The 23623-nt window shown below is 43.6% G+C and overlaps 1 long non-coding RNA gene across 1 annotated transcript; it reads left to right on the top strand.

Moving 5' to 3' along the window:
- Positions 1–2293: 2293 nt before the first annotated feature.
- On the top strand, positions 2294–23601 carry LOC111841009 (uncharacterized). Its single transcript, XR_002837574.2, has 3 exons — positions 2294–2499; positions 13883–13968; positions 23406–23601. It is a non-coding gene; the product is annotated as an uncharacterized lncRNA (long non-coding RNA).
- The last annotated feature ends 22 nt before the right edge of the window (positions 23602–23623 follow it).

Here is a 23623-nt window from a genome sequence, read left to right as displayed (position 1 = left end):
TCAAAACTGTCGGTGTGTTTAATAATTCCAACAGTGGGGGATTGCTTTTCATTTTCTCACTGTACCACACAGAAGCGGTCAAATCCATCACCCTGATGCGTTGCCATGGAAACGCACTGTAGCAAATCAGACACATTCCACAGTGAAATTATTTCAGTGGTGATAGATGCAAGAACAACTCATGTAGCGAGGTGGGCCGACTTTAATTGCTGTTTAAAAGTGGCTGGTTAAAGACTAGTTAAACCGTTTTTGCAAGAAGGGCATGTAGCTAATTACATGCACACCTGCCCCAACACCTCCACACATGCTACACACAGGCAGAGACAAATATTAACAGATGCCGTCATCATCATTAATGAATTTCCAAATAAAAACTGAGGTTTAACTTAAATTTGATCAAGAAAAATGCAGAATGTTGTCCTGAAAAAGTTCGAAATATCCACATCCAAGCCATCTAAACTGTTTTTCCTGTTTCTGCTACAGTAAAGCTCCAATTTAAATAGTCTTCACAAGTAAAACATTTCTATCCTTAACTATATAGTAATAGGCCTATATATTAGTAATAATACGTGCATGTTTTTACAACGTCAGCAAGCATGCCATTAAGATGAGTCGCGGTGTTAAAATGTTGGATACCAGTTAAAATGTGGTGAAATTTTCATTCAGGCAGTTGACTTTAACTAATATGTTCGTGTCAGCACTACGAATGGAGATTTTTTGTCTTTATCTGTGTGCAGTTTGCATCAGCTCACAAAGGCATGAAACTGCGGCAAATGACTTAAATCTTGAAAGGAAGTGTGAATCGTGTTTCTGGTAAACGCGGCAGCTGAACGCTCATTCTCATCGTGACAGCTATCGCCAGAGGCTGTCCAGTCATCATTTCTGTGCAGACATTCCAATTCACACGACACTAAGGGTTAAATAACCGTGCCGTGTGTGCGTGCAGGTTAGCCTACATGCAGCTCAGCATAATTCAGAATTTTTTCTCTCCCTCTTTCAGTTGTAAAGACAAAAAAAAAAAAACTATAATTAAATCGTGTTTTGTGCGCCTTTCTTTGACAGCAGCCCACCAATTCTGTGTTGCCTGTGGGCAGACAATATACTAATCGCCGTGGCCCCAGTAAAGAACAGGAAATGCTGCAGAAATCAGAAGTCAACACACGGATTTTTATGGCGTAGGGACCCCTGTGCCACATTCACGCAGCTCAGAAAATAGCCCGAGTTATCCACGCTCTATTTCCCAGAACTATGTCATAGATGTTGCATCTCCTTACCCCATTTAGAAGATAATGCACATCGCTAGGTCATACTCTGACTAATTTATCCTGCGTTTAATAATAGCTAGTTTTTGTGGTGTAGTAACACGATGAGCAAACAACTGTATATTAGAGTGAGTCATATTAAATGTTTATAGCGATCTTTCATTGTGCACTTGCATTTGCAAAAGCTTTAAAATATATTACATTAATATATATGTAGTCTTCACACAGCAATAGAACTGACGCGGCTTAATGGATGTTTATGATGATTCACGTAAATGGAAGATGGATATAAATAAAATGACTGTAGCTTATAGTATATTTACACCTTCTCCTGAGCTAAGGGAAAATTTTAGTAGTTGTTTACTATATTTAACACGTCACAATACATATGTCCTCTCCAAAGGTCGTTGGTCGCGGTTTTATGGTGCATCATCTTCTGGATCCATTCATCATAAAAATGAAGGGGAAACTTTACTATATTTCCCAAGAATAATGATAAAAGTTATGTTAGATACTATTAAACCAAAAGCAATATAATTTTTATTTCGTGCTTAAGGCTATCGAGAAAAAATCTTGGATTATTCACTACTATTATTCAAGGATTTCTGATCACAAGGCTACACTGCATTATGTGTGCCATAACGAAAATGATGACTACACGAAAGTGATGGCGTTTCTGCAAAAATAACACCGTGAAGTAATACCACAATGCATACAACAGCCAATAAAACACCCGGTGACATTCAAAAGCAGCAGGATTGGGGTTTTAAATTTTAAAATTCCTCAAGAAAAAAAAACCAAAATGAATGCATGTGTACCCCCCTCCTTCCCTTGGGTTTGACATTATTTCAGAGCTTCATTATTTCTTTGTAAATGCCCCGTCTCGCTCGCACATTCTCACACACTAAACGAACCTCGTTTCCTTCCTGGTCCAATAGAGCGCAGACCGGTTCAATCGAATTGGCGCCGGCTTAGCCAATAGCGCGCCTACTTGTAGATCACGTGACCGCACCCCCCCCCCCGTCCCTTGTCTATCTACTTGGACCGAAGACTTCAATCTGGAAACACAGACGGGAGCCAAAGTACAGCAACGGGACAACTGAATTCAGAAGTAGCGCAATCAAAAGAGATCAGTACAAGCAGTAGAAAATTATGTTTCTTTATGTCTTTCGAATGGACTTTCCCCCCTGCTGTCATAAGGTTCGACGCATTTTAAATGCCGTTATGAGAAAGGATTGTAAGTATTTTTTTTAAATCTTACTGATCACAATTACTACTGTTGAAGTTGGTGTATATGTCTGTGTGTTGCATGTGGAAATGTGACCGCAGATTCATATGTACCACCGAAATTGCGCTGGCACACATCGTTGAGTTCAGATAAAGTATTTGTTAAAATCAATTTTAATCGAATTATTATTCATATAATTTTATTTATTTATTTATTTATTTATTCATTCATTCTTTGTATATCCTTCAGTAGGAATGCTGTTCCAGAATTCTGCATTCATTCGTGTGTTTTTACTGATGTCGCCTATTCGCTTGCGGGTGTCTAACAGGCGCGGTTTTATGAAATAAATAAGTACGGCGAACCCATTGACCCTACTTACAAGGGCGCTCAGCTGTCCACGGGGTCGACACGGCTGAGCTGCTCTAATTACCCTTACAAAAGTATAGGAAGGCATGCGAGCACATATCTGTAAAGTGTATATCCTGTCCGTCTTGAAAAGGCGTGATGTTGCCACCTGGGACATGGCTTCATGTTACTTAATGATCCATGCGGTATTATTCTATTAATGGTATTTTAAAATAGGTTTTAAATGCGTTTTACAGATATCGGCTTTCTTTTCTCCGAGAATGGCGATTCCAGAGCACTATTTGCAATTATACTAAGTGTGCACTTGTGAACGGCGAGTTTTCTAAACTCAAGCATATTTGCACATAGCTTTTGATTTTTCTTCAAATATGAATGAAAATGTTTACTGTTTGATCACTTTATATAGATAAACATAAGAGGAACACGTCTGGGTGTAAAAGATATCTTTCCACATTAATATTTTATTAGAATATGAACAAATACCTCAGTTTTGTGAAGCTCCAGTTCTCTATGCTTAAGATTTATAAAAATCTGCTCCCTTCCGATCTGGGGCTCGGACTGAAACGCAGAGCACAGAGATCCACTCTAGTTGAGGGTCTCTGAATTAAAGTTTTTGAAAAGACATTTTTTTTTGTAAAACCCTCCATGCACTGCCTTTGTCTATCAGTTCAGTTATCTACACCTCCCCCCACCTCCGCCCTCAGCAGGCAAAGACACCTGAAGGCGAGACATAATGATCAGCAAAGCCCGACTCGGTCTGCTCTGACACCGTCTAGCCCTTTCTATAATGAAGATACTGGCATGCACAGGTCCAATTCTGCCACAGGGTCCAGGTCGGATATGGAGATACAGGGCAGCGGAAGCACAAAGACGGGGCTCTTTGTCTTTTGGGGACCGGGAGACAATTTTGAGCAAAGTTGTGCTTCAAAACAGTTAAAAAAAATCCACAGCAACATATAGTGTAATATTTTCATGCATGCATATATATTATATTTACATATGGATGCATGTGTACTACACTACTTCTACATGCACATGCATATATAAATATATTATCAGCAGCATATAGAATTGCTAAAAAGGGAAACTGAGGTTTAATAAGTAGAGGCAGTTCATTTCTGTTCCCACCTGAGGAAGGGTATCAGGATAGTTTCGTGTCCTCTGTCAGAATCTGTATCCGTATGCTCTTGACTGATTGCATGCAGTAAAGCCAAAAATGGGACAGCATTTAAAAATCAATAGCATTTCTTGTATGCTGCGTAAGTCAAGAATAAGGCTATTAAATTAAATTTTATTAAATAAAATTAAACTGTGAACTGGATTAAACAGGTAAAAATGTGTGATAGTTTTTAGCTTATTACTATTGATGGCGAAAAAATGGTTTCACTGGTCTGGCTTACTTTGTAAACATTATAATAAAGTCTTTACTGAGTCTTAGTGTCCTATTCTTTTGTTTATGGCTTTGTCCATTGGTTAGCTGCAGATTTACTTTCATTTTCAATTTGTGTCCTCTCAGCATTAAATCATTTTTCAATGCTCTCTCACCCCACCCCCCCCCCCCAAAAAAAAACAACTTATACTTTAGGTAAAAGCAGTTCCCTTCCAAACACATGTATGTATATTTGTCTCAATTGTGTTTGTTTATTAGCCGATTGAGCATGTGGCTTCTGAATGTTTAGATTAGACTTTTCCCTTTTGATAATGTCTTTCCTCTCGGCCTCCTTAATAATTCCAGCAAATGAAAGCACTCCCATTTGGGGTCTAATACGCCATGTGTACAGGAAGGGGCCTGGTGAGTGAAGTCTTTGTAGGGCCCCACGCATCAAGCCTACTCTCTGTGCCTGCCACAAAATGAGAAATGTAGGCTAATCTAAACGTTTTCGCATCGCAGGCACTTTTTAGGACGACTCATTTATACCCCAAAACTATCAGTCGAGGAAATGCTACAAAAATATCTAATTGCCTGTTGATCAAAACCAGATGTAAAATTCCGTAGCCTTTATTTTTTTGTTTTTGTCACAATGAACTACCTTCAGGATTGAAATTAGGCCTCACGAGTTTTTTTATTAAATGGACTGCTCTGCACTGACATGCTTGGTGTAATCTTATAAAATATTCAGGTAATATGTTAGAAGCAGAGTGGTTAGGGTTTAAGATCTTAAAAGTCAGAGAGCCGGTGTTTACTGTATCGATCATTTAAATCGCTATTGCTCATTTTTATTGCGGCGTAATTCCGGCACAGTCTATGGAAAAACGGGACTGGGTGTCAGCAGCGCTATGGCTTCCACCCATCCGCCATGTGTCGAGGGAGGACAGTGACAAAGGAGATAGAAAACAGGCTGTTCTGGGGTCTGAGGCGCGCTACCTGAAACTGAATGGTGAAGGGGCGGGGGCCCACTGAATTTTTTTTTCCTCTGGCGGTGACTGTCGAGTGGGCCTAGAGAGAGGGGAAACTGCGGTCAAAGGCCGGCGTGGCCCGGGCTACACGCGGGGCCCGCCATGTTGTCGCGGAAACGGCCGCTTGTGGTAACGTCTTCACATTCCAGAATTCGGGGGCAAAGCCTGCACCGCCAGCCAGACGTTTGAGAAAAAGCGAGCAGGTCTTCGCCTTGCCGTACCGGTTTTAAGTTTCACTTTTAAAGCAGTAATTACAGGATTATCATTTCCTTCCAGCTAAATGTTAGTCCTTTATTTTTTATTTACACATGACGTCTTAAAAGATCTCTTTTGAGTAAAATGTCTACTTTAAATTTGACTCTGCCTGTGGGCTGAAGACTTATTTTATATTCTGTTTTTGTTTTATAATTTGTATATTTAATTATATTTTAATTATATCAGTGAAAATATTAGCAAAACTTTCATTTACTTAATTAAATCTTTTGAATGCGGTGGCAGGGCTACAGATTATATTTTTTTGTTTCGCTGGAATAGGTAGAAATCTTACAAATATATTTTATAATGTCAAATTTTAGATTTGCTTGCTTTTTTTTAAATTAATGCCAACACTGGCATAATGTTTAGTTCGAATACTGATCTGAAACTATGCAGCCACTGTTACAGTCCAGAGCGAAACATTAAAATTACGACTGTGCTTTCTGTCGGTGACAGGAGTACCATGAATGGGTTAAGGAAAAAAGAAAATGGAGAATTATGCTGGGTCGCTGTTGCTTTAGATTTCCACGATTCTGGATGGAGAATGCATGTCGTGAGATGAAGCGCCACCCTTTGTCCGCACTTACTTGGGAGTGTTTAAGTCTTGTTGAGTCGAAACCCTTGAAAGGATGACCTTTGTCCCCGAGTGCCCCTCCCCTGTTCCAGGTGGTGCTCTCGTGGCGGAGGTCCGCACAATGCACAAGCGAATCCGGATGGGACACAGCAAGGGAACATACACAAGTGTTGTATTTTTTGATATGTTTGACTTGAGGCGATACCACGCTGAAAGGCTCTGAAAAGATCAGAGTGCCACGCCACATCACCTCCGGACCTGCTGATTGGCTCCCCATGTGTTATTAAAATTCCCTAATAGAAGCACTTATGGGCCTTAGGCGAGCCTAGTGGTTACGCGCGGTACGGTTAATGAGCCACTTCACATTAGCTCTAATTCCGCGCAGGCGGCGCAGCTTGATAACGCGAGACGTCAGTGCCTGGGCTGTTTGCACGCAATTACCCACCCCATCTTGCATTTGCATTCATTTACCCAGAAGACACTCCTGTGCTATGTGCCTCGTGAGCCAATCCGAATGTTGAAAACAGACAGCGATGTCGTTTACGTCAACAGAGACAATAAATAATAAACAGATGCGCTGTGAAACTTTAGGTGCGGGGTGGAATTGAGTGTATATACATAAGATATGAAAGCACACTCTTTGGGATAGCAGAATTCCAGCCAGAAGCCTTCTGGGATCAAGCGCAGATTGTAGGGGGGGGCTTTTGTTGGGGAGTCACAGGAAACCTGAGTCTGAGGGGAACCACATCGGATGGGGAATGGGATCAATTCTCCAGCTTTTTAGGGGGTTCTGGTGTTGCCAACCATATTGACCTTGGAATGATGGAGGGCTTGATGTTCCGTAGGCAAGACGATGTTGTTACATTCCTTTGATGGCCTTTGATTGCCAGTGTCTAGGCTTTAATCAACATATGGGCTTCAACCAGCTGCCAATGCTGGGAGATGAAGACGGATAAAATGTAACTATCCCAGCCTGTTAAACACACACGTATAAATGTTTCAGTTCCTGATTTCAGATACATATATATATTATATAGTTGTCAACTGTCATTTTCTTGACTTCCATCACACTACTGGATATAAAATCTTTTCATTCTGTAATGTTTTTTAGAATATATATAAAACCGCCCTTAAATAAATGTACGGATTCTCTTAAACATGCGACTATCCTGAACATCTTAAAGCGGCAGTCGCATTGATTAGCCGCAGCTGCATGCAGTGGAGCCGGCCACTCAGGCAGCTGGAGATAATGAAGTTTGACTCCTGAAGGATATACTGGATACGGAATTTCCTCAACTATTTTGGACAAGGCCAGGATTACACAGCGAGGGGGGGATCCAGGAAATGACTGGCGAATTCTGTAAATACATACACTAAAATATATATTAAAAATCCTGTATTCAAATATATTATAGGTGGTTGAAGCTCACTCTTACTGTGTTGGCCATACACAGAAGTAGTCTTCAGACCGTTTCATCTTAAGTCTCCCTGCTGCTTGCTATAGTATAGCCCTCCTACCGGCTTTGAGTAATAACACATGTAGGCGCTGCACTAAATGCGACGCTGAGCCCAGAAGCGTGTAATGCAGCCGTCGCGATGGAGCGACGCGGATTCGCGGGATGAGGCCAGAAACCCCACTGTGTGTATAGACAGAAGGGATGTGATGCGGAGAATTAAATCCCCGTTGTCTGAACTTGGGATGATCGTTTTAATTCTGCGTTATTTCAGAGTGATTAAAAAAAAAAAGAAAAACACAGAAATCCCATAGGAAGTGCGCAGCTTTGGGAGAATATGGGTGTTTTAGTCAGATGGAGGAGGCAAAATTTTAGGCTACTGCCGGTCTATCAAAGAAATCAACAGTGATTTATTATTCGTGGACGAAGCTATTAAAGTCGGCAGTAATCGTGACAAACCCTGTGCCGTGTGCGGACATCAGCTGTAGTGTGATTTAGGTTTTTCATTTGTTTGCTCCCGTGGTTTTTCTTTCCCTCCCCCTTTTCTAGGTGTTCCCTTTTGTGTGCGCGCCGTCGATCCCCAGCTTGAGAGCCGCTCATTGTAACACATGATTTATCTTCCCAGACCCTGGATTTAACTCTGTGCGGAACGAGCGTCTCCTAAACGACGGCTCGCATCCCCGAGACAGCCATTTTGTTCCACACCACATGACTTCGGAGGTCGTCCCCCCCCCCTCCTTGGTGTGGGAAGCCACCGGTGACAGGGGCGGGGTCAGCAAGGGAGGGGCGGGGCCTGTGCCTTTAAGGGATATGGAAGAAAGAGGGGGTCTCACTTCCTGTTCATAGTATTTCCCCCCCCCCCCCAGAGTTAAACACAGGACTAGGATTAGCTCAAACGTGCTATTTTTAAATTCAATACCACTGTATAATGTAATATCTAAAAAAGGAAATAAATGCGATTGAAACAGAATTCTTTTTTTCTGGCCCAAACTGAAGTTGAAAGCTCATTTCAGACATTCTTATGTAGTTGCTTAGTTTTTTTAAGCTATAGAATCTGGGGAACAGCAGCACTGTGTGTATGTGGTGTTGGGGGTTGGGGTCTCTGTTTCATTACTGTCACATCTGCTGAGCTGCATTTTGCTGTGTGATGCATTCAAAGCTTGCGCTGCATCTTCCATCCATGTGCCCAGATTGCATTGCCTGACAGGTTATTGGGGGAAGAGGGGAATGGTGATGTGTTCATATTTTTATAAGCAGAAGGAAATGGGTGCCTTCAGTGCCAAAAGCCAGAGGTCTGACTTGTAATGTCCAGACGGGGTGTATGAACTAGGCAGCAGTCCTGGAGCTAACTGGGTATACTACAGGTGTGATGACTGGCAGATTTACGGACACCAGGGTACACTACAGGTGCGGTGACTGGCAGATTTACGGACACCAGGGTACACTACAGGTGCGGTGACTGGCAGATTTACGGACACCAGGGTACACTACAGGTGCGGTGACTGGCAGATTTACGGACACCAGGGTACACTACAGGTGCGGTGACTGGCAGATTTACGGACACCAGGGTATACTACAGGTGTGATGACTGGCAGATTTACGGACACCAGGGTACACTACAGGTGCGGTGACTGGCAGATTTACGGACACCAGGGTATACTACAGGTGTGATGACTGGCAGATTTACGGACACCAGGGTACACTACAGGTGCGGTGACTGGCAGATTTACGGACACCAGGGTATACTACAGGTGTGATGACTGGCAGATTTACGGACACCAGGGTACACTACAGGTGCGGTGACTGGCAGATTTACGGACACCAGGGTACACTACAGGTGCGGTGACTGGCAGATTTACGGACACCAGGGTACACTACAGGTGCGGTGACTGGCAGATTTACGGACACCAGGGTATACTACAGGTTCGGTGACTGGCAGATTTACGGACACCAGGGTATACTACAGGTGCGGTGACTGGCAGATTTACGGACACCAGGGTATACTACAGGTGCGGTGACTGGCAGATTTACGGACACCAGGGTATACTACAGGTGCGGTGACTGGCAGATTTACGGACACCAGGGTATACTACAGGTGCGGTGACTGGCAGATTTACGGACACCAGGGTATACTACAGGTGCGGTGACTGGCAGATTTACGGACACCAGGGTATACTACAGGTGCGGTGACTGGCAGATTTACGGACACCAGGGTATACTACAGGTTCGGTGACTGGCAGATTTACGGACACCAGGGTATACTACAGGTGCGGTGACTGGCAGATTTACGGACACCAGGGTATACTACAGGTGCGGTGACTGGCAGATTTACGGACACCAGATGTTGATATTTTTAAGTATTGATGTTAAACATCAACATTATCAGCTGGTGTATGGGTTGGTGGATTTAATGATTCCACGCCCCCTCCACTCTCCGCCACGAAACCCCATGTTTTTTTTTAAATAAAACAGTTAAAAGTTTAAAAAGATTGAAAGTGCCATTAAGACGCGCTAAGTGTTTTCGAGCCCATTTGCGGCGGCGATCTAACATAATCGAGTTTTGATTCCCATCATTCTGCTCCAGGGGCGCAATTGGAACATTAATTCTGAATTGTTCGTAATTATGGGTCACATGACTCCCGACCAGGCAGGGTGCTCCTTGGCAGTGGGGGTGACACGCGTAACGTACCACTGCATTACGGAGATCGCGATAATTAGTTCCTACGTGATGAATTGATTCGGATCAGCGGCGAGGTCTTTTCGGTTTGGGGGGGGTGGCTCGTTTCCTCAGCACGCTCGCCATAAAACCCCGGAAACTACGCGAAAGACGAGACCCCCAGTAATCTCTGGGGGCTCGTGACCTGATTAGCGGGTGGGGAGGGGGCGGGGGCCCTGTCTGCACTTGCCCCATCACCCCACAAGCCGCAAGCGAGCCGAGAGCCTGCGGAAATGCACCAGCTCCTTGAAATGGCTCGACCTTGACAGCCCCCCCCCCGCCCCTGCCCAGAATTAGCTGGTGTCTCTTTGTCTCGGCTGGCCCGACGCTGCCCTTTTGTGCGGCCCTATAATAGCTACTCCCGCATCCCGATACATTACACCGTACCTGCCAAACAATATCCGTCGGGCGCCTTTTCTTTCACACGCAGCCGCTCCTGAGGCTACATAGCGCCAATAGCAGGCAGAACCCGTCTTTGAGTCTCACTGGTTTCTGTTCACGTAATTTATGTGAGAAGTGTGTCCTGGAGTAATCCTGTGCTTTTGCTGTGACCCTGGCAGAGTCGGAGAACGCCAGTAAATGTTCTTACTTCAGCACCCGGTCAGTTTTTCTCTGTCGTTTCGGATTTTGTGCATACCCCACCTGCCATCGTTTTCCCCAAACTAGATGAAAGCGGAACTGGCAGACAGCCTCAGGGTGCTGAGGTCCTTTTGGAATCCCCTCTCCGTGTCGGTGGAGCCGGCTGTTTGGAAAGGTTGTTTATCCTCCGACCGATCCCTCTGTATTCCTGCATAGCTGAACGCGGATGCGAGGGAGGGGGTACCGATACTCTCGTTCCTTCTGTACGGTACGAAAATAAACACAAATGCACCACTTCCTGTTTGAATTGCAAGGAAAAATGTGGAGCCGCTAATTTTGGTAGCTTCGGGGAGGGGGGGTGAGGCCATTCTTTACTGCCATCCTTCTGCTTCACCGCCGCTCCGTACACGGTGGCCTCCTGCCCCCCATCGTGGGGGCCTCTGGGGGGTGTGGCTGCACGAATCTCGGTGTGCCGTGGAACATACTCTGACAGATTGGAGGATTTTTTTTTTTTTGGGGGGGGGGGGGGAGCAGCCATTTGTGTGATGATGGTATAGATTAATGATGACAACTTCTGTATTTTCAGTGAAGGCCCCCGTGACAGAAAATGTGCTTCAAATAACATGTCTTACCATCATATTCGTTGAAAGGTGTTTTTAACATTTACTTGTAATTCTGTATATTCTTGTATGAACAAAGGGTGCAGTAAAAATGGCTGGGATGTACGTCGTAATATTCCTATTTTGCGAACGTCTTTTTTTGCGATTTCATATCCCAGTTGGCAGGGAACAGGCTTTCAGTTCACGTCCCAGGAGGGAGTCTGGTCCTGTACCGTTCCCTAATAGTGATGTCGAAAGTTGTGCATTTAGGATGAGAATCCGGCTTTTCTCCGTTGCAGTTTGTCTTCTTTTATGCCCAACTGATTTTTAAGCTTCCCTTAGTTAACTTCAGACAGCTGAGTCTTAGAGGAGGTACGTTTAAAAGATCTGTGCGATTATTTTTAGCATCTGTTGAACTGAAATAACAAGGTACTGGTGTCTGAAGCACACAGAACGTGGCAGTCATTCTGTAATAACAGACCAGCTTGTTGCATGTGTGATGTTATTAAGCCAATGGGTAATTATTGTAGCCTTGTGCAGAAGTGACCAAAATATGCATTTACCAACCCACTGCTGATAAAATTAGCAGATTCTCACAGTGTAGCTGTATTGGACATTTCTCAAACTGTGTTGCATACTGATGGGAATGTATTGTCTAAGTCAGAATGGCCGTCCATCAGAGATCATCCTGGCAGCAATCTGTAGAATCAGCCAGCAAATCGCAAACTCAAAGGGACGGGTGATTCAGCACTCGTGTAGGTAATATTAAGCACCGAACAAAATGCATGTATTAAAACAAGCTTAGAGCTGGTGTAGCAAGCAATGGAAATGAAACATGTCATTGGGTATTTAGTCGGTGATTTAATACTTGAGAGAGGAAACCTAATTAAAGCTAATGCATTTTCTAGTTATCTGATTGTTTTCCTGTAATTTTAAAAGGATGTTCTATATCTTTTAAAAATGGTTGGTTAAGGAAGTTCCTGAGATGCTTCTCATCTAGGCTTTCTCAGACATCTCCATGTGGAGGCCACGGAGATGAAGCCTGCATAATTTCGTTTTCCAGATCTGGTGCCACGTGGATTCAGTCCCCCCCCCCCCCCTTTTTTTTTTATTATTTTGCTGCTTTGTGTTTGTAATTTTGTCTGTGGGCTGTTAGCCAGAGCCTTTAGATCTATTGCTGTGGTCCATTTAGAAGTCTCCCCAGTATTGCTGACTAAACAGAAAAGTGCAGAAATGGGAGAAGCTCAGAACGAGCCAGGGAGACCCCCCCCCCAGTCCTGCGATGACACGCAAAAACCAGAGACACACAAAGGGCGACATAAGGCACAGTCATGATTCATGTCCTTGTTTTCCTCCTTCTCCTCCGACATTCTTTCTTCTATTTTGACCAGGACAGGAGGTTCATGAATGCAGTTTGGATATGGAGAAACGTGCACTGAGAATCACAGAGGGGGACCTGGCAGTATGCCCCCCTGCCCGCCCCCCGGGAATTTTAGTCATGCAATCTGCAATCTCGAACATGCAGAACTCAGAAGCTGGATGCCCATTCCTTGCGTAGTTCCTTCTCATTAAAAGCACCCGTGATGTCTGTCGCCATACCTACAGGAATTTCGATGCTTTTGAAACACTGTGCTCGAGTGAGGAAGCAAATGCAATAACTGCAAATGTAGTCTACCCCCCCCCCCCACACACACACACACACACACTCCCCTCACCCCGTCCTTTGGTCCTGTTATCATTCTAAATTGTGCCGGATACACTCTCTCGTGGCTGGGGGGATATCAAGTGCCAGAGTTGTCAAAGGCTGCTCAGCAGAGGAGTAATGGAAAGCTCCGGATGCTTCCGGAACGGCTCCCTTTGCCGGAATGATGGGTTCTAGCTGCTAAAGTCACCATCTTGCAGGGTGTGGTAGCCAGACAAAATCAGGAGTACGGGAACTTTCACTAGTAACAGCACACAGTGGAGGCTGATAGCTGATTGTATTCTGTTGACAGGTTTAAGAAACGCGAGCTAGCATTAGCGTATTAGCGATATAGCTTAATTTATTGTCTTTTTAGTAATTTACTGCATGTAGCTTGTTAAACAATCTATTTCAATTATTGCGTGGCATATCTTTGAATAACAGGCTACATCCAAACAGAGTTGGGATATTTCTGACTAAATAATCACTTCAGGAATATCTTTGTGCTCTCAGATATTAGACATCTCTTTGTCTGAGATTCAAGTGAGTGTGAAATTAGCTAAGGTCCTCCACAAATAACACTAAGTTCAGTGTTATTTATCACAATGCCGCTATTTTGTGTATCCACTCACCTCAATCGCGCAACAACTGACGTGGCAATAACAATCGTACAGGGATACCAAAGGACGTCGCGCCGGAGCATGAGGTTCCTCCTACAGCCGTCTCACCCACAATACCTATTGTCATTCCCTTGTCTTCTTCTGTACCCAGGTTGTCGGTGGGAGGGACGGATAGCGTGGCGTATTCAGGATGCGTGAAACAATGTGTCCATTGCCTCGATCCAATATGAAAATGAGGTATGAAAATTACAATTGTATTGTTCTATGGTACAAAGTATCAATGCACTACATGTGATGGAAAGCTTAATGTAAGCACATTCTATAATTAAATCTTTTAAAATATTTGCATTAAAATTAATTTTACTTGTCATAACCTCATTATTGTACAGTAATTTAAATGGGTTAATTTCATGTTTAATGCAGGAAAATGATCTTAAACCTTTTTTTCTGTTGTGTTTTATTCTCTGCACTTACAAGGTACAGCTCTCGTTCAGCGGGACACAAAAATCTATTATTCTGCCAATTTTGATCAAAATGCTTCCAAATTATTCTAATTTCACATACAAGTGGAAATTAGTGCCGATTTTATCCCGGTGCCATTTCGCTCTTCCGAGCCCATATTTTATCCTTGCTAGAAGTGACAAAATAATTTCTAGTCTGTCAAGTGGTCAGACAGGCTGGAACTGGAGGGATATAAAAAATAGACGGCAATAAGGGTGTAATCATTTTTTTCCCCACAGAATTCTCCATTTTTCTGGCTGTCAGAAGGGGAGGGCTAGTTTATAAACACCACACACAGATTCCAATGCTGGGTCTTGCTTGGGCCACCAAAGCTAATTGCTAGTCAGCCTCGTTTGGCTCTTCCTCCTTAGATTTAATAACTGCTCTGAAGCCACATTCATTTTACAAGCCAGGCCTTCCCAGCCGCTCTGGCTTCCTGTTCCTCATTCACACACAGATTCTAGTTCTGTCCTTTTTTCCCCTTTCTTTCTTTACCTTCTTCCACGCCGTGCTAACAGTGAATCCCTTTGATTACCGTTCCGTGCAATTTCGGGGAAGACAAAAGACCGTTTTGGGGGGGGAGAGATGAAAAGGTTGGGCACCTTCCCATTTACAATGGGAAACTGCCTTAGTAAGCACACTGAGTGGACGGTCCCACCTCCTTCTCTTTTTAACAAGGTCTTTTTTTTTTTATTGTCAACCAGCACTTTTACCGTAAGCTCATGTCCCACCTGAGTGCTGCAGCTCCTTCCCTAAAGCCAGCCATCCCAAACGTCAGCTCATTGAAGGGGTGTCCAGACAAGGATTGGCCCCCCTTCCTCTCCTCGCTTTTTTTTCCCCACTCAAGCCGCCTGCCCCTTACCCACGTAGAGGGGGTGCAACCCTCGGGAATCAGGCCCGGCAACTCCACTGCTCTGGAAATTATTTCCTGTGTCACCCCGCGTGCCTCGTCAGCAAACGTAAGTTTCATACCAGTGCAGGTTCACCCTAGTGCTGAGCAGACACCTCTGCCACAGTATTGAGAACCACGTACCTTGATCACCCACTTGAAAACAACCTCTATTAAAATACACAAATGTTACACATTTTTTCAGTGGTCACTAGTTACGTTTTTTTGGCATGAGAAACACTCTGTAATACGCTTGAATTTGAACTCCAGTTTCTGCCTACATATAGGGGGCTTCCAGGGAGATAGATAACCTGTACATGCTGGAGGTGACGCATGGCCTAATCAGACCAGCGTGTAAGATAACCTTACGCTGACTGTCTTTGTCCTACTGAATTATGGTTGAATTTAATAGGTGTCGAGCGGGAGATTTTGACCAGGGCCGGGAAATTTATAGGATGACAAGAACAACAGTGGTTAAGGAGATTGTCCAGGGTGGGGTCTCTTTGGTGTTTCCAGAAAGATCTCCCGTGTTAAAGTTTCAAAGCATATGATTTTCCATATGGCTGTGGATAAAAACATCTGATCAGCATGCAAAAGTAGGCCTTGGCTTGAAACGCCACGCAGACACTGTGTGGGAAGACTTCTGCAGGAGGACACCGTCCCCTTTGGCCGGATTCCCGAAGAAATCAGGAGTCCTTAGTGCTCTCTTTGTCATTCATCGAGGTCTGGTGGCATGTGCACGTGGAGCGTCAATATGAGCCAACGTTCTCCCTCATTAAATCGGGGACTAAATTGGTACAGAAGGATCCATAATGTACCTACCGTCAACTGTATTTGCCCCCATCTGGGTTGTGCATAAAGAATATATTAGATTACTGACCCTTTCTTGTTTGACTGCCAGGAGCAGCTTAGCTATATCAGTTCTGGATCATTAGCTGCTTTGCAATCCCTTAAAAGGATGTTACTAATATGTAGCATGCAGGGAGGAAGTAACTAACGCCTCTTTCAGAATGTATCCCTGCCCTACTGGAGCAACTGAGCCTTTGTAAAGAAAATGCTTTAAAGAAAGGTTTTTTTTTTGTTTTTTTTTTTAAATCACCAGACTAATTCTTAATATTTTGTTATTATAGGGAAGTTAAATCTAAAAACAGCTGACAACCAGAAGAAATTGTGGGTTCCCATTTTGGATCTTTGTAGCGTACGGATCAAAAAGCTGTATCCGTTTGCACCAGCATAGTGGAGGAAAATGTAACGTAAACCTTGTAATATAGGCGCAGAGCAGATCTTATGCATTTGTTCATGTGACGTGAGGCAGAATTGTTAGGGCACACGTATCATTTGTATGGGGCAGTTTCCTGCCATAATGCATCATCTTAACCTCGTTCAAACGAGACGCGCAGTTAATTTAGCCAAGGATCAAAGGCTATGGTCTAAGTGCAGACCACCAGGCCTCGTCAAACCCCCCCACCCCCCACCCCCACTCTGTCTGTGGCTCTTTACATGGCTTTTCCCGTCTTTGCCTTTCTGAATTACACACTTAGAGAAGACGTGTAGCCAAAACACCTCATTGGAGCGGACGTTCCTTTATTGCGACGTCTGTGTCTTTGTTGTGCTGGGTCCTTTCATCTTGCTGGCTACCCCTGTGCACTGTTTGATTTAGGCAGCATTTCATGTCATCACTTTGAAGTAAAATTCGCCACGTTGCCTATTTTTAGTGCATCTGATTCAGTAGATTTGCCAGGGGATGTAACAGTAAATACCGCTCCAGCTGGTAATGGGCCCGAATTACCTTTTGGTAGATAAATGATGGTTATTTCATCCTTAATAGAGTATCTCCCATAATTAAGATGTTTCCTGTTTGCTTTTCTTTCCATCCACTGAAGCGACTGTCATGTTGGGTTTCATCTGTTCGTAACAAGAACATTTGTGCGATCGGGATGTCAGGAAATGTTCACGAAACTTCATTGTCTATTGACTTGCTAAAACGAAAAAAATAAAAAAATTCAATCGCTCGGACAGCAGGCCGCCAAAGAGAAAAACCGTTAATAGCCTTTATCAGAACGAGGGGGAAGGAAATGATTCAGATAGACTGGTAACCATAGCTGAGAACAGATGGCATGTTCCCAGAACTGAATACTTTCTATTTCAGTACCTCTTTACGGACCACTCGTCTCATTTAAAATGCAGCCTTCTTCCAGTTTTTCATATAAATGGAGGTCTGTGCATTGTGTTGCAGTTCATGATGCAGTTACAGTTTCATATGTTTAAATATTATTTGTTTATTGAATTTATTTGTCTATTGTGTACAACCCTGCGCAGTATTAATGTCATCTAGGATGTCCCAGTTAACCATAACATATATATTTTAAATAAGGAAACAGGCTGAGTATGATTTGCAACCCACGATCGTGATTTGACGTACTTTCCTTAGTCGCGTAATCGATGGGCAAGAAAAGAGAACTATTCTGGTGGGCTAAAAAATGCAGATATGACGATCAAGTGTCATCCGGTTGGACTCACTCGTTTACCCCTGGAAATGCCGGAAACAACTCACTGTGGCACTACCATAGCCCCCCCCCCCCCCCCCCACACACACACACACACACCCTCCTGCCATCAAAAATGACGACAAAAAAAACGGAACAATTAAACTGTGGCTTCATACTAATTAAAAGCAGATAAAATCATTCTTAATTCCCAAACATACATTAAGAAGAGAAAAACTCACATGCCCAATCAACTTTTACAGTTATTAACAGACTGAATGGGATGGACTGTATAAGGTGAATTGTATGCAAAGCAGATGGGCAATTTACATAGTTGTGCAAACAGCAATTGCCCTCAGTGTGGGGTGATAAAGTAACCAGGCAAATAATGAGTTTAGGAACTATTCCCTACACTCTTCTAATTTTCTTTCCCTTTTCTCATTTTTTGCCCATTTAATGTAATTGGCTTGCTTTAATTTCATTTAAGAGCCATTTTACATATGAAGCAGAACTGTCATTAAGGCGAAGAGACCAAAGTTCTGACTAACTCCAGATCCTTGTGTTTTGACGTTGCATGTGCCGTGTAGTTTACAGAAACTGAAACTAAAGTGGATCATTTCAGTTTTTATACTGCTATGAGGAATATTACTAGATAAGGCCTGCAGCGCTGTCTTTTTTTAGAAATTTTATTACAGGAAGCGTTTTTCTTTTTTTCCTTCACGAAACCATAAACAGCAGTAGGTCTTGTGGCCAAAAGGCTAAACGTTTCAGTCCCTGTGGGCATCCTGTTGTTATACCTCTGAGGTTGACAGTTAACCTGAATAGCTGAAGTTAACAGCATCCATCTGTATGTGAAGATAGGAGTGACTGTGATACTGCCATACAGTGGCAAAACACCATAACTGCATATTTTCTCAAAACTTTTATTACCGAAATCAGGTCTGTTAGGTGCTGTTTTACTTCCGGTAAGTACTTTGTTACTTACCTACCTACTATATATGGGTGGAAACATTAAAGCCCTTTTTCTCAGTTTTAGTGTCAGCGTAGTTACTGTGTTTTGCCTTTGTGGGGCAGTATTGAGCGATGGGTCTTTTCGACACTCCCGACAGTCACTGGATGGGTTAGTGTACGTGAGCGGCCTTAGAGAGTCCGAAGAGCCATGCGCTCCACAGCGACACGGGCGACTGGGGCTTGAGCGGCGCGGACGTTCCGGCTCCGGAGCGCCGTCCGGGACTCGGCCCGAGACATCCCTCACAAACGATTGTGCGCCGGCTTTCTTCTTCTTCTTCAAAGTCGCTCTGAAACAACAGAGCCTCCAGAGACGGCACCAGCTGCATTGGGTTTCCGAGGCCTCCGGTGCTGCCTTCTGCTCTGCGCTGCCCCACCCACCCAAAATTAGCTCCATAACCGGTTAATTTTAACCATAACTGTACATTTCAGGTATGGTTGCTGACTGGTGTGATTTTACTTTCTATTCTGGCAGTAATATGTCACATATGCGTTTCCTTCTGGGGGGGTGGGGAGGGGGCATTGGAATAATAGTACAGATTAATGGTTGTTAGGCAGGTTAAAGCGGGCAACTGGGATGAAATAAGAACCGCCACACACTCATGACCCAGTAGGTATTAAGTTTGACACTCCTGACAGGTTGAATCCCTGTTAGTCAGGGGGTTCTGTGTATTTTCAATTCGTAATAACCATATTTTTAAATATAATATTCTGTGGCTACGTAGGGTAATGTATCATATTCCTGCCTCAATCTTAATGCTACAGTATTGTATGTCTGAATGATTAAACTTACAGACAAATTCAAGTTTATGGGTGGGAGAAGAACCATGCTGACTTAAATCTTTTATAAATCTCTTATCGCGCCATTTTGACACTAAAATCATGTTAAGCCAGCATGTTTTCATGCTACTACATATTTGCCAAGCTTGCCCATCGGCATTTTACTTCTGTATAACTGAAACTGATACTGTCTGTATCAGCAGCTCATAAATATCCTGCCAATTATTTGATTTTTCGCCGTAAAAGAAATCCTGCCCAATATTATATCTGCTCAGTGTTACATCTGAAAAACTTTTTAATCAAAGCTTGTTCTGAGCGAGTAAATTCGAAATTAAAATAGAAAAAAAAGGTTTGTGTCCTTTATTTCACGCGACACAACCAAAATGAAAACAATAGACCTCTTACTGATGTTCAATGGTTAATTGAAGAAAGTCAGAATGCAAGAAGGATAGAAAAAAGAAGTCTGAGAGACTGCAAGCATGGGGTCCTTCCTCTTCACATCTACTTCAAGTTTTTGTGTAATTCCAAAAAAAAAAAAATACAAATCTGGGAGTGATTAAAAATGTACACGTGTCTTACATTTTCCTGCTGCCCAGAGCAGACCACCCTTAATGTTTATTTGGACGTTTATGCTGATAGCGAAGTTAAGAGACTAGAACTTCCTCCGTACCCTGTACATAAGCCTCGCTGATGGATTTACAGCTGTCCCATGGGGCTTAATGGGCAGATCTGCAGCCGCCGTCCATATTTTTTAATCCAGCGCACTGCACCTCGACATGAATGCTTCAGTAACAGCTTGTGGAATATGTCGGGTGAAGCAGGGCATTTTATGAGTCAGACATACAGTGTTTGGTCAGCTAATGAAACACAAGCTCATGCCTTTGTCAATTCTTATGCTAGATGGTCAAACACAGAGCTGAAATCGTCCCCTAGTTGCGGGAAAACGTCTTTAGTCAGGCTCCTACGACTTGGGCTTAAGAAAAAAAATACATCGGAGATTCAGATTGTAGTAACACAAGCAGTGTTGTGCAGAAGAGGGTGTAATGAATGACATCAAATATCTTTTGGGTGTAATAAACACCACAATTTGCTCAAGATGGGAGGAGCTGCAACAGTTATGGGGGTTGTGGTATCTTGTGCTGAGTGTTTTTTTGTGTATCTGATTATTTAATGTTTGTGGGTTTGGTAAGGAAAGTGAATCTTAATCTGAAGTGAATTAAAAAGGCATGGTGTCTGTTACCTGCTGCTTTGGCTTCCTGCTTTACGCAAAAATTTTGTGTTGGTTAACAAGCAAAGTATATTCAACGTGACAATTGGCTGGTGAAGTCCTTCCACGGAGTAACCCTTGGAGCTGAAGACACTTTCTGTTGTTATTGCTGAGGAAAGCAGAAAAAAAAACCCACACCATTCACGCTTGCGGGTCACGTCAGACAGAATGTGACATCACTAGCTAACATGTCATAATCAGTCGCATTTTGGAATAGTTCTCGAGGGGAAAATATATATAATACATATATACATTGACTGGTGTAAAACTAGCTTTAATGAGTCCACCGCTTATTTAATGTCCTTTATTCGAATGATGGGCATGAACATGCTAAGTGCCGTATGTTAAGGAGATAACCTCTGACCTCTCGCACCCCCCGGGATCTCAGCCAAGCTGCATATTGTTCCCTGTGTCGTGTCAAGACACCGCGGCCCCCAGCTTGGCTTAGCTTTTAGGCAAGACTGTTACGATCCCCCCACCCCCTCACCCAAACACAATATTGGGCGCAGGATGGGGTCTGCCTCTAGTTCTCTTCCCCCCTTCCCCTCCCATATGCAGCCCCTCCCCTTCATAAACACTGAACCCGGGGGATTAAGGAATGCCTTGCTGGCACCGTGGTTGTCATGGGGAGGGGGGCTCCGCATTCGAAGGCTGCCCTTGTATTTAACGTGCTAGCCTATCGCCACGGCCACATCCATTCACGTTAAGGATCAGACGCCCTGTTACACGGCCCCGGCCCGCCCACGTGATGTGATTCCTCTGTTTCTCTGCATGATTTGTGCTTATTTGGAAGTGACTCTGGTAAATGTGCAGGTTAATAGTGAAGCTTACGCATAATCCCTCTCTATATATTCCTGCAAGCGTTAGGCCGACCACCGAAACGGCACAAGTGGGGTCTGTGTGATTCAGCGGCTCTGTCTCCATTTAGCCGCAGAGGTCATGGACCTGAATAAGGCACAACATGAAGCGTTAACTCACTGCGGGCTGCTCAAGATTTCCCTTTAGATCGGCGCGTAATGTCATACAAGTGTAAAAATTGTTTTTTTGGGGGGAGGGAGGGGTTGGTCCATTTGATTTTTCATATTATTGTGACTTTGAACAATTGTTGATATTGTGAGTGAAGCAGTGGAGGATTCGGGGGGGGGGGGCGTTTGAAAGGGCCGGTGAATCTGTTAAAACCATCAATTAATCTGCTGGTTGGCTGCTGTCAGTCGCCATTATCTCCCACCAGAGGAAGCCTTGCCATTAATAGGACACCATTGATTCCTCATTTGCCAATACGCACTGCAGAAATACGCAATTACAGTAAGAGTAAACAAGCGGGGGAATGAAAGATGACGCCTTTGCTGGGGTAATTTGGAATTTAAGGTTTTGCCCGCAGAGATGTATTTTAAGAAATGGGCTCAGCTGCCTCGTTTCATGTAATGTGAAAGAAAGAAAAAAAATCTCCACATACAGAAATAAATCTGAATTGGATGCTTTTAATAGGCTGTTTTCCTGCATTTTTTTTGAGCCAAAAATAGATAAGTTCTGTGTTTACGAAAGGAGCTGTTCTGAAGGTTTGTTGTAAGCTAAGAGACACCCAGAGCCCCACCAGGTTAATCAGAGGAGAGTACATTCATTTCGGGGGGGGTGCTTGTAGATAAGCAGACAATGAACTCTCGTGTGTGTGTGTGTGTGTGTGTGTGTGAGTGAGTGAGAGAGAGAGAGAGGGAGAGAGAGGAATGGGAGTTTGGAGTCACAACAAAGATCTGGGATCTCTGGAGGGAACCTCTCGCTTAGTCACCAGCCCGTGATTTTGCTAAATGAGTCCCTTCCAAGAAAAATCCCTTGTCGTTTTCAGTTTAAGCAAAACCGGGGTTCTTATCCTGTGCTAAAGCTGCCAGAAGATAAGGCGTGTCTCTGCGTGTGTGTGTGTGTGGGGGGGGGGGGGGGGTGGGCAGGACTTCCAGACAGGAAGGGGCCCTTTTGAAATGACTGTCATTACAGAGCTCAGAAACACACACACTGCACACACGGCCATTTAAGCTCCGAGACAAACACAGTGCGAGATGAATAAAATGCATTTTCAAAGTAACGATGGCAGAAAAACGATGAATGTAAACTAATGTACAAAAAGCCGCAATGAAATTTCACCTCATTCCAGTTGTCATAAAGCCTGCCGTCCTATATACCCGACACCAGTATTCATCAATGTCCGACACCAATATCACAAAAGCTAATTATTCATGTAACTTAATCCTACATAGATCCTGCCATGTTGTCCTGATTCCGTCAGTTTGATTAGTATATAATAAAGATGAAATATATCAAACATGTAAAGAATAGGCAAAGGAAGTCTCTGTGCTCGATATCAAAATCTCCCCCGTCCATTAGATTTTAACATTAGAGGTTCTACGGTTGTCTTTATTTAATGAACGCTTTAGTCGTAATTGATTAGCATAATCTGATGAACTGGGCTGTGTGCCTGATCCTGCTTAAATATTTTGGGTTTATAATTATGATTGTGGTGTCATTGCAGGGGTCAGAGAGCATGTAACCAGAAAATTCTGGCTGATTCTTGAGAATATGGCATTTAATCATTTAAACTAGTGGGGGGTGGGGGGAGAGAGCGTTGTGTATATAGATGCTTGTGCTGTTCTGTGCTATTGGCTTACAAATAGTAATAAGTACTAGTGTTGTTTTATGACTCATCCTGAAACTAATACGGTGTGATTTCTGTAAACTGTTAACTGTCTTTCAGATCATGTGACACCATGTGACTAGAGGTGAAAGACTAAGCCATCTGTCAGAGGGGGGAGCAGGAGGAGGTCTACGAATGGGAAACTGGGAACAGGCAGGTAAGTGACACTCGTTCAAGTAAAACACCACCCCCCCCCCGGCCTAACCAGCCCATCAAACTGACGCTCTGGCCGGTCGCGATAAAAGAGAACGGCGGGGGGGGGGGGGGGGGGGGAGCTG

Source organism: Paramormyrops kingsleyae, chromosome 21 (genome assembly GCF_048594095.1).
Source record: "Paramormyrops kingsleyae isolate MSU_618 chromosome 21, PKINGS_0.4, whole genome shotgun sequence".
In the NCBI taxonomy this organism is placed as follows: domain Eukaryota; kingdom Metazoa; phylum Chordata; class Actinopteri; order Osteoglossiformes; family Mormyridae; genus Paramormyrops; species Paramormyrops kingsleyae.
This window is presented reverse-complemented; position numbering and strand designations above follow the sequence as displayed.